Source organism: Dasypus novemcinctus, chromosome 2 (assembly GCF_030445035.2).
Source record: "Dasypus novemcinctus isolate mDasNov1 chromosome 2, mDasNov1.1.hap2, whole genome shotgun sequence".
Taxonomy (NCBI): Eukaryota; Metazoa; Chordata; class Mammalia; order Cingulata; family Dasypodidae; genus Dasypus; species Dasypus novemcinctus.
This window is the reverse complement of record NC_080674.1, coordinates 184622059-184633020: the sequence shown is the minus strand read 5'-3', so window position 1 is coordinate 184633020 and position 10962 is coordinate 184622059.

Genomic DNA, 10962 nt, shown 5'->3' with positions numbered 1-10962 from the left:
ATCCCTTTGGATTGTCTCCCTTGCTGCCCTTTTTCTTCATTAAAGATGTTTCTCCTTCCTCCCTGGTTCTTTATTAACCTTATCCTCCCCCCTTGGTATACATTCTAACACGTCTCATTTAATATGCCTCAATTCTTATCTAATAATAAGTAATAATCTTGCTTTGTGTGCACTATATTTCAATTGAAATAAATCGTATTCATTTCATTTAGTTTCCCACCTTGCTGCATGGAGAGCTACCGTGCAGCAGTCTCTACTTGTAGTAGGCAGTTTCTGGCTGTTGCTTAGTACAGAGCAGTAAGTTTTTACCATGTTTCATTTGTCCCTGGACCTAAACGATGAACACCCAGGTTGCTTTCAAGCCTCACCTCCCCTTACTCACGAAGTTTAGCAAGGACCATCCTAGTATGTGTTTCTTTGCACACCTTGGTAAGAACTTATCTGGGCTGTACTCCTAGGAATGTGTTAACTAGGACGTACGGCACATGCATGCTCAATATTGCTAAGTGTTGCAAATGGCTTTCCAGAAGGACTTTGCTGATTTACATTCCAGCTTGAGGGCAGGAGAGTTCTGGTCTCCCTGCATCCTCACCAGCACTTGGAATTACTCACTTGTTAACGTTTGTCATGCCAGCAGATACAAATTGATCATCGCATTGTTGTTCTCTTTTCTGTTTCTCTCATTACTATAGAGTGTGAGCCTCTCTTCAAATATTGTATAGCCAATTGGATTCTCTCTCTGGGAGATAATAGTTCATCTTCTTTGCCCAATTTCCTATTGCATTCTGTCTTTTCTTCTTAAATTTATTTGAGGGATTTCCTTGTATGTCACAGATATCAATAATTTATTGTTATGAAATATTGCATATATCCTCTCTCAGCCTGTCATTTATCAAAGAACTTTCCCAGAGGAATTCTTCATTGAGAGAGAATCCTCCACTTTTAATGTCAAATTCATTCAACTTTTTTGGTTCTATAGCTTGACAGATCTCTTTTCCTTCTCCAACTTACTCTGCCCCCAACCACATGACCATAGCAGAGCATCCTTGTGCCTTTAATAGTACCTTTTCTCTCTGGACACAAGTCTTTGGTGCACAGATGGGCACTTCACCCTTTTGGGCCAATGACCCCATTCCTAAAGAATACAAAAAAAAGAACTAAAAGCAAGTCAATCCATTCCTCACTTAATGGCTGTAAAATTTTGGAGCTGTTGACAATTTTTTCTTCTGATAAAGTTATCCTCCAGGGAGAGATGAGAATGGACTAGATGAGTGGAGAAAAGAAGAAACGGAGAAGGACCGGAGGGCTTTGTGCCTTCCCTCCCCCGTCCTTGGCTCTGAGGCCCAGCTCCACGGGCCAACCCAGCATCTTCCCGGCCATGTTCCCCAACTTTTCAGCCTTCAAATACTAACTTTATTTTAACCATCTCCTTGTACTGCATTGACTACCATTTATTCAATATTCAGTATTTTCTTTAAATTGACTATGTTTCTGCCTAACTTTCAATTTCAAAAGGAAATTTTCCATCAAGACTATAAATAGAAAATTAGTACCATTTCCTATACCTAGAGATAACGATGAAAATAAATATAGCTGAAACAATGTACATGCTAGGTACCATCATATGCTGAAGATAGAGACATATAGAATGGCCTATGGACAACATCGTCGTAAGTCGAGGCTTTCTCCTAATGTAATCAGCATTTATAGCGATTTTGAAAGCAAATAATCTTTTCATAGTTTGATTCCATATTATTTAATGCCTTGTACCTGATCTCTGAAAAGCACCTCCCTGTCTCGGTGACACCTTTAAAAATCAGTGTTCTAATAAATCCCTCCTCTCTCCCCCCGACACCCTGTTCTTTCCTTCTCTTTAACCTACACCTAATAGGTTTCTGATCATCGCAAACAGAAACATAACGAATTGAGGTGTCTGTGGTTAAGGAGACCAATATTTCTAATTCCTCATTTAAGAACCAGGCTGACGGGAAACCGCGCACATTGCCTCCTCCCACACTCCGCTGGCCGGAGCTCAGTCACATGAACGCCACCTCCACGCAAGGGTGTCTGGGACATGTTGTCCGGAGCTCAACTGCTGCTTCCCTGCATCCACTCTGCCCCATGGACAGGATGCATGAAACTTTGATGGACTGTGTGTGCCACACACTATCACCAGTAGCCTGCCTGGTGTTGGATGGGTTACAGGAGCTAAAGGAGGGAGGATAGGGAGAAAAGAAGAGGGACAGGAAATGAAGGCGCCTTATTCTTTTAAGTGGGAAAAAAGTTCTGCTTACCCTTGAGTTTCATACTATTTTAAATGAGCATGAACTACTTGTATGGTTGGTTTCAGTGAAAACTTTATGATCTTATTAAACAGTTTTATTTCCACTCCCAGAATCTCTCCAGGTATACATCGTATATAGATTAATTCTTGAAAGGTCAACTGGAAAATGTATTTCTACAAATTATATCCTTTTTCCAACTGACTTTCCTGATGCCACGAGAATTCAGTTAAATATATAATATCACAAACTTAAGGGCGGGATGTAAGGGGAAGAAGAGTTATTAAAACAAGTCATGAAACAAAATGCCCCAGGATTAAGAATTACTTCATCTCAAAGTCCAAATATTCAAAGGAGAAACAGCAGGACCCATGTAAGAAAACAAAATGTACTGTGCCAAAGTCCATCAGCCTGTGAAGTCCTCCTGGGCACCAGCTAGACAAACACGTTTTTTTTGTTTCTCCAACCTTATTTCCCAGGACTTAAAATAGCTCCTGTCCTCTAAAAGGATGGGCTGTGAGCCAATCTTAGGACTCGGGGAGATGATTAAAGCATGGGTGCTAGAGGCAGACTGCCAAGGATCAAATCTGGGCTTCCAGCTCTCTGACTCCATGAATTTATGCATGTTATTTTAGCTTCTCTGCACCTCTGTTTTCTCATCAGAAGCCTAGGGTGATGAAACCTCCTAAGATTATTAGAATGACTTAATGAGCAAAATTCTGGACAAGTAGTTCATACTGGCTAGTGCTAAGCCCTGAGAAGAGAGTGATGTTTAAGAGAGTCCTACCTTTAAAAGAATTGTACAGTGAATAGCCATGTACCTATCCCCTAGAGTAATTAATGCTTTGCTGTGTTTCTTTATCACTTACCTGTCAAGCTCTCCATACCCTCTAGCCATCCATTCATCCATCTGACTTTTTTATGCAATTCAAGGTAAGTTGTAGACATTGGTCTACTTCCTCTTGAACACTTTAGCATGCATAGTATTAATTATTGTTCAATCTTTATTAATATTGTTTCCTTTTATTTTGAGGCAAATTTAATATACTGAAATGTAAAAATCTTAAAAGCACCTGGTGATGAGTTTTGACAAATGTCTAACCTGTGAAACACAAACTTCTATCAACACACAGGACATTTTCATCCCCTGAGAACCTTCCCTTCTCTTCAAGCTATCTAGGAGCACCTCACAGTTCTCCCAGTCACCACCAATTACCCCATTCCAAAGCCATTTCCACATTTTGGTATATGCAATAGCAGCATCCCGTTCCTGGTTCCAAAATCTGTTGTAGTTTCCTAGGCTGCTTGAAGCAGTACCATAAAGTGGATTGGCTTAAACAAGAAGAGTTTATTAGCTTACAGTATGAGACCGAAACGATGTCTCATACTGATGATCAGGACATCATTATGGTAATGCTTTCCTCCAGAAGACAAGCTACTGATGATCTTTGGGTCCTCTGCTACCTGGCAAGGCACGTGGCAGCATCTCCTGGTCTCTCCCTTCTCATCTAGGTTTCATTGCTTTAAACTTCCTGCTTCCATGTCTTTCTCTCTCTATGTATTCGCTCCATTTATAAAGGACTCCTGGTGGTGGACTTGGCCCAGTGGTTAGGGCGTCCGTCTACCACACAGGAGGTCCACGGTACAAACCCCGGGCCTCCTTGACCCGTGTGGAGCTGGCCCATGCGCACTGCTGATGCGCGCAAGGAGTGCCGTGCTACACAGGGGTGTCCCCCACGTAGGGGACCCCACGCGCAAGGAGTGCGTCCCGTAAGGAGAGCCGCCTAGCGCGAAAGGAAGTGCAGCCTGCCCGGGAATGGCGCGGCACACACGGAGAGCTGACACAGCAAGATGACGCAACAAAAAGAAACACCCATTCCCGTACCGCTGACAACAACAGAAGCGAACAAAGAAAAATATGCAGCAAATAAACACAGAGAACAGACAACTGGGGGGGGAGGGGAAGGGGAGAAAAATAAATAAATAAATATTTTAAAAATAAATACATCAATAAAGGACTCCTGTAAGAGGATAGGACCCATCCTGAATGGTGTCTTGCACACCTTAACTGAAGTAGCCTCGTCTAAAGCTCCTCCTTAAAATGGATTTACACCCACAGGAATGGATTAGATTTAAGAACATGTTTTTCTGGGGCACATACAGCTTCAAACTACCACAGACATCAACTCAAAAATGTGCACGAGAAAACACAGTTTTTATTATCATTTTAGGGGGAACTGGCATAAAAATAAAATTTTTTGAAGATCATTGCCTTTAGACATCGCCCCTCATCCAAACTAGCTTCTCGATGCATTTCTTCCAAATAAATACAGAGCTCTTCTCAGGAGGAAATCTGGTGAATTGAATTTTCCCCATCTCATTGCATTAGTGTAGAGGGGAAAAAAATGATAAAGCTATCCCTTTGCTTCTGGGGATGTAAATTCTTTTGCAAAGAATTTGATCAGTCACAATAAAGCTGTGTGATGAGCCTGGGCGAAAGACAGACGTTTCATGTTTTCCAGGCCTCGACTGGAAGAGGCTTCCCTCCCAAAGCTGCAGGAAAGTGCTTGCTGCATTTCAGCAATGCTGAGTCTACACCTCTGTTGCCATCGTGTCACATAAAAGGCAGCACCCTTGACCTCCGATGAGGAGGCGTCTACACCATCTGCCGTCCCCCTCCACCACATACTCTGTTGAGGAAATGTGGCTGAGGACATGGGGTTGGCTTTTGTCCAACGCAGCCAGGCTTCATCTGTGTTGCTAAGAAAGAGTCAAAGAACCGCTTGCTTCAGAGCACCGCTTTTCTCCCTGGAGAAAACACAATCATGACTTTCAAAGATTTTCCACTGCTTTCGTTCCAAATGCAATTAGATGCCAACTACCTTTGCTGATTTCAAACCCAAATTGCTGAGGCTATTGTATCTAACTCTCATGATTACAAAGAGGAGCTTTCGAGCTAACAGCAAATAGGTGAGGAAGAGTTTGTTTTCCAGCTCATCTAGTCCAAATGAAGTTTCTCTCCTATTTCGTTTTCCTCCCAGCCCTCTCGCAATTGGATTATTGTGGTGGGTGTGAGGGTTAGCACGGTGACTGCTGTTATTAGCTGACAAGTCCTCGCCCTCGCCAGACTGGGAAGCACCTGGAAGCAGAGGCCAGCCTGTACGTCCTTCACTAGCCCTTCTCAAGCTGTTTGTAACTCTACTCCCTGCCCCTTCTGAGCTCCCTGAAGGTAGAGTCAGGTTCTCCCATCTTTAGATCCCAAGATGCTGATCCAGACAGCCATGGGCACCTCTTAAATAACAATGAGCATTTCAAAGGATGACAGCATCACTTTGGGCCTGTAAATGTTTGGCACCTGTGGCCAGCACTGGAGGGGCTGCCCCTTGAAGGAGAGGTCTACGTTTTAGTCATCGCTGGCTTCCCAGTTTCTAGCAGAGGCCCGCCATGTGGGAGACAGTCAGCCAGCACCAAACTGGAGACTCACTCACATTTGCATTAATTCACTTATCATACCCGCTCCACAGCAAACCGTCGTCCCATGCAGTTCAGAGAAAGGGCACTGCCTCTGGAGTCTGGTGGGCCAGGCCTTATTGTGGATGCAGGAGTTTCCAGCAGTGTGACCTTGTACTCTTGTGTTTTTAAGAGGCCGCACTGTTTTCTGTGTTTCTGCCACTTAATGTCATGGGACATTCTTCCTCTACTTCCAGGACATCTTGAAGCTTTCACAACACTTGGATACTTTCTCCAGTGATCTTCAGAGCAACTCTTTGAAATAGGGATTTTTTAAAGCACTTTTTAAATTGTCTTTTGTTTTAAAGATAAATAGATCACATAAAATGTTACATTAGAAAACATAAGAGCTTCCTATATACCCCATTCCCCCCTAAACCCCCCTACCCCCTGCTCTTCCCACATCAACATCCCCTTTCCTCAGTGTGTCACATTCATTGCATTCGATGATTACACCCTGGAGCACTGCCACACAGCATGGTCCGTAGTTTACACTGTAGCTCACACTCTCCCCTAGTCCACCCAGTGGGTTATGGCAGGATATACAGTGTCCTGCATCTGTCCCTGCAGTGTCATTCAGGACAACTCCAAGTCCCAAAAATGCCCCATATCACACCTCTTCTTCCCTCTCCCTGCCCTCAGCAACTCCCATGGCCACCGTCTCCACATCAGTGATACATGAAATAGGGAGTTTTACCCTCACTTCACAGATGACAAAAGGTGGGTCCGGAGAGGTGATGGGACTTGCCCAATGTCCCACAGCCAGAGAGCGGTAGATTCAGACCCGGAGCTGTCTGGCCCCCGGCCCAGGGCTCCTCAGATGCTACCACTTTGCCGACAGCGTCTTCATTTTCTCTTTTGAGAGCTCACTGGTCTGAACCTTGGGTTTTGGTTTTTCCTTTTCTTTTTTTTTAACTAGGTGGACAATTTGCATAGACAAGAATAAATTACCAGCATAGACAGGCACACTCTCCTAATCACATGTGTTTGTTTAAAGCTGCGGGGGAAGAAAAGCCCCTCAGTGGAGATGTCAGTGGAGGCGTCAGTCCTGGAGGAGAGTGGGTCCAGGGGGCCTCCGAGGGCAGGCACGGGCCGACTTCCTGCCGGGCTGCAGAGGCAGGTGCCTGGGCGCTGGAGGCATACAGAGTGCACTTGACCTAGGCGCTTGACCTCTTTGAGCCTCTATTTCTTCATCTATAAAGTGAAATAATCATAATAGTTCCTACCTCATGTTCTAGTGCATAAGTAAACCATTGCAAAATAAGTGACACAATGGAAGTATATACGAGATGCTGTGGAGCCCGGCGGGGAGCTAACTGTGTCTGAGAAATACGTATTCCTGTGGATGTGAACATACCAAGGGGACTGGCTGACATAGAGTGAGCATCTGCAAGATAAAGAGAAGAAAATAATAGAAGGGGCTGAAAGGTGTGACTCTCACTCCATAAATTCAAGTGAGAAAGACCTCTTTTTCCCCAATTAAAGTGCCATTTTGAGTCCCCATCTTGCCAGGCCAGCAGGTGATGTAACTTCAGTCCGTTGAAAGAGTTAGTTCCAGAATCACAGGCACCTCGCAGAGACAAAGTGTGCCTGTCTCCATTGGCTGTCTCGAGGGTTGTCTGATGATTCTGCACAGCAGACGGACCCCTAGAATCCTCTGGAAGGCTGTCCATCCTCCTGGACACACCTGTAGCCTTTCTTCTCCAGGCACCTGGTCAGCATGCTGCAGGAGCCCCTCCTCTCCATGACCCCACACCTCTCTCCTCCATCCCACAGACAGTCCAGTGGTGAAAACCAGTACATGGTCAAGCCCAAAATCAAGAGGGGCTACGAAAGAGAGTGGTCTTTCACCAGTCCAGGCCCTCCTGGGGGCAGTTCCACAATGGAAGGGGTCATGGAAATTTGCTAGACCACCATCAATCTCTGTCACTATTGGCATCTATCTGAGTGGTCAAGGGAGCATGGGGCTGTGGAGAGAAAGAGTTTGGGCTGGAACTGGTCTTTGTGTAGAGAGTGCTGTGGCTGATGAGCAGCATCTGCCTTGGGTACAGGCAGGAGCAATGAATGCGAGCAAGCCATTTGCCTACACGCCAAGCATGATGGATGGAGCTCAAATTTGCCTTTCAGTGCAGCCTCCACAAACCCTGTATAGGGCCCCTGTAGAGCAGGAAAGAGGTAGGGGTGCTGTGGATAAAATTAAAAGAATAAAGAGAACTACTTTGGTTAAAATCCTAAGGCACTGGAGGCACAAGCAGGCTGCAGTGGGAGCCTGATAAAAGAGGGAAAGGCAAGAGAGTGGTGCTGTCCCTCACCACCCTGCCAGAGACCGAGGCAGCTGGAAACGCCAAGGGCTCCACGGCAGTTGTACCACTGCCTGTCAAAATGTGGCCGTCGAGGGAGCTCGGCAGGACAGCAGATCCCAGCGCGTGCACACCTGTTCTCGAGCACATGTGGGACTCCATTTGGGGGCTCCCAGAAGTATCTGGAGCAGGCTGGGAGCGAGTTCTTTACCAAGGACCTGGGCTCCTCCAGGAGACTCTCCACAGGGGCAGGCAGCTATGGTGTCGAAAGTATGACTGTTCCTAAGACTCCAGTGTTACTCTCAGGGTGGGGAAGCCTTGGCGCACTCAGCCGAAAAACAACGTGCGATGCTCCCCTCCAAAACTATTAGCCTGCAGAACGTACGAGGTGACTTCATGTGAGGGCTTGTGATGAAACAGGAATGGTCTTAGCATAGTCCAAACAATTTTAGACGACTCAAAGTATTTATTTCTAGTGATAGAAAAAAATGGATGTATCTGAGATGTCAGAAAATCTGTGTCAAAAGTGGTTTTACATGTATACTAGAGATGAATAAATAAGTAAATATGCTGTAGATAATAGAGTCAGATTTCCCACTCTCAGAGAGAAGTTGCAAATAAGCAAAAAAGGAGATGCTAGCATGTATCCTGTAGCTATGAATGGGAATTGAAGATATAGTATAATCTCACATTTGTTTGACTTAAATGATGATGATGATGATGATGATGATGATGATGATGATGATGATGACAGTAAATTGGTAGTGTGGCAGATTGAATTATGCCCCCCACTGCAGGCATGTTCTTCATCTTTATACGCAGTCCCATAGATGTGACTGTTTTGTGCATAGAACCTCTTGAAGATGTGATTTTTGGTTAAAGTGTGGTAACAGGGAATGAGGATGGGTTTTAATTCATATTCCTGGAGGCCATAAAAGAGAAAAAACTGGAAACCAGATGTTGGAGAAAGCCACACAAGAAGAGGATGAAGTCAGCAGAAACCACAAGAGCTGAGAGTGGGTGAGAAAGATCATGGTGGGATGGGAGGCAGAGACGAAGGCAGGGAGCTCCACGGACTGCAGCCAGCCAGCACCCCAACGCCGCAGACTTGGAGGACAAAGCACGGCCTTGCCAACACCTTGATTTTAGACCTCTAGTCTTCTAAACTATGAAACAATACTTTCCTATTATTTAAGCCAAACCATTTATGGGATTTGTCATGGCAGCCTGGAAAGTAAAGCCAGGTTAGACAGACAGACAGACAGAAGGATAATGATGGATGGATAGGTAAGCAGGTATACATAGGCTATAATTCATCCATAAGTTCCTAGCTCTTTTCTTGACAGGGCCTAGGAGCAATGGCACCCCTGAAGAAACCAGCACACCTAACACCCAAATATTATTTCTAAATATTATTCCCCCAATAAAAGGAAAAAGAGCTTCTTGGAGAAGCTGTTGATTCCAAGACCAGAATAGGGAAAATACAAGATAAGCCTGGAGTATCTTGTGGTACCAGAATGTAAAATAGAGACATACTAAAAAAAAAAAAACACCAGAAACAATAACAATAGCAACAACAACAAAAGCATGAGGTGCATAAAAAGGACACAGAAGTCAACCTGAAAGAATTCCCGATGACCAAGGCTGAAACAATTTGAGCAATAAAATATAGTACTGGATCATAACCCAAAGAATAAAATAAAATGATTATAATAATAAATAAATGGGGAGGAGGGACATCCCTTCCTTACAGAGGGATTCCAATTAATAAATGTAGAAGGAATGGAGAGGATAGAAAGTTACCATGAAAACGCTACAGCAGTAATTGCTGCAGGCAAGCTCCACTGATGAATGCTAAAATCAGATGTGAAAGTTTAAAGAGAAACGGAATATTTGCATATCCTCAAAGTGTCTTCTCCCCCAATTTTTATTCATTATAAAAGGAAAAAATAACAACATTACAGGGGAGAATCCTGACAGATGCTATTTTCCCCAGGGATCTAGGTCAATGTCACCAGCAACAAGCCACATCATTATTGTATCCCTGATTTGATGCACTGAGAAAGGCACATCACTTCCATGCGGTTTGTCCCAAAACTCCATATGCTGGGTCTAATCATGAGCAAATATCAGAGAAACCCAAATTGATGGACAGTCTATAAAGTACCTGACAAGCACTCTTCAAAAGTGTCAAGGTCATGAAAGACAAGATAAGAAGGAGGAACTGCCACACACTGAAGAGCACTACGGAAGCATGGCAACTGAATGCAATGTGGTACTCCAGAGCAGATCCTGGAACAGAAAAAGGATTCTAATGGGGAAAAAGAAATGGTGAAGGCTGAATAAAGTCTACAGATTTTTAAATTAAAAGGTGCATGTAAATAGTTTGATGAAAATGGTTTTGGGAAATGGGAAAGAGACCCCAAAGCAATATTTTAAATTAATTTCTAAAAGTAAAATGGCATATTGGTGTAACTAAATTTATAAATTAAAAACTGTGTATAGACATGGGGAAAATAGGCCAGCCAGTGGCTTTATTTTGGGGCATATGCATAGGTGATATGAGGGAGGAAAACGGGAGATGCATGAGCGCTTCCTCAGGGTGGAGCAAGAGGTAAAGGATTTCTATGTTTTAGGCACTTCACAGCCATTAGCTTGTTTTTAATCCCAGTAGCCCTATGAATGGGGGGGGGGGGGCGAGGGGAGGGAGGGTATCAATAATTCCACATTACAGTGGACTCATTTAAAGAATGGTATCTACAATTTATAGGTAAATCTTCAAACACATATTATAATTCACTGAAATCTTATAAAATGCGGTAGATATAATTATTATCCCCATTACAGAGAAGAGGGAGCCAAAGCTTAGT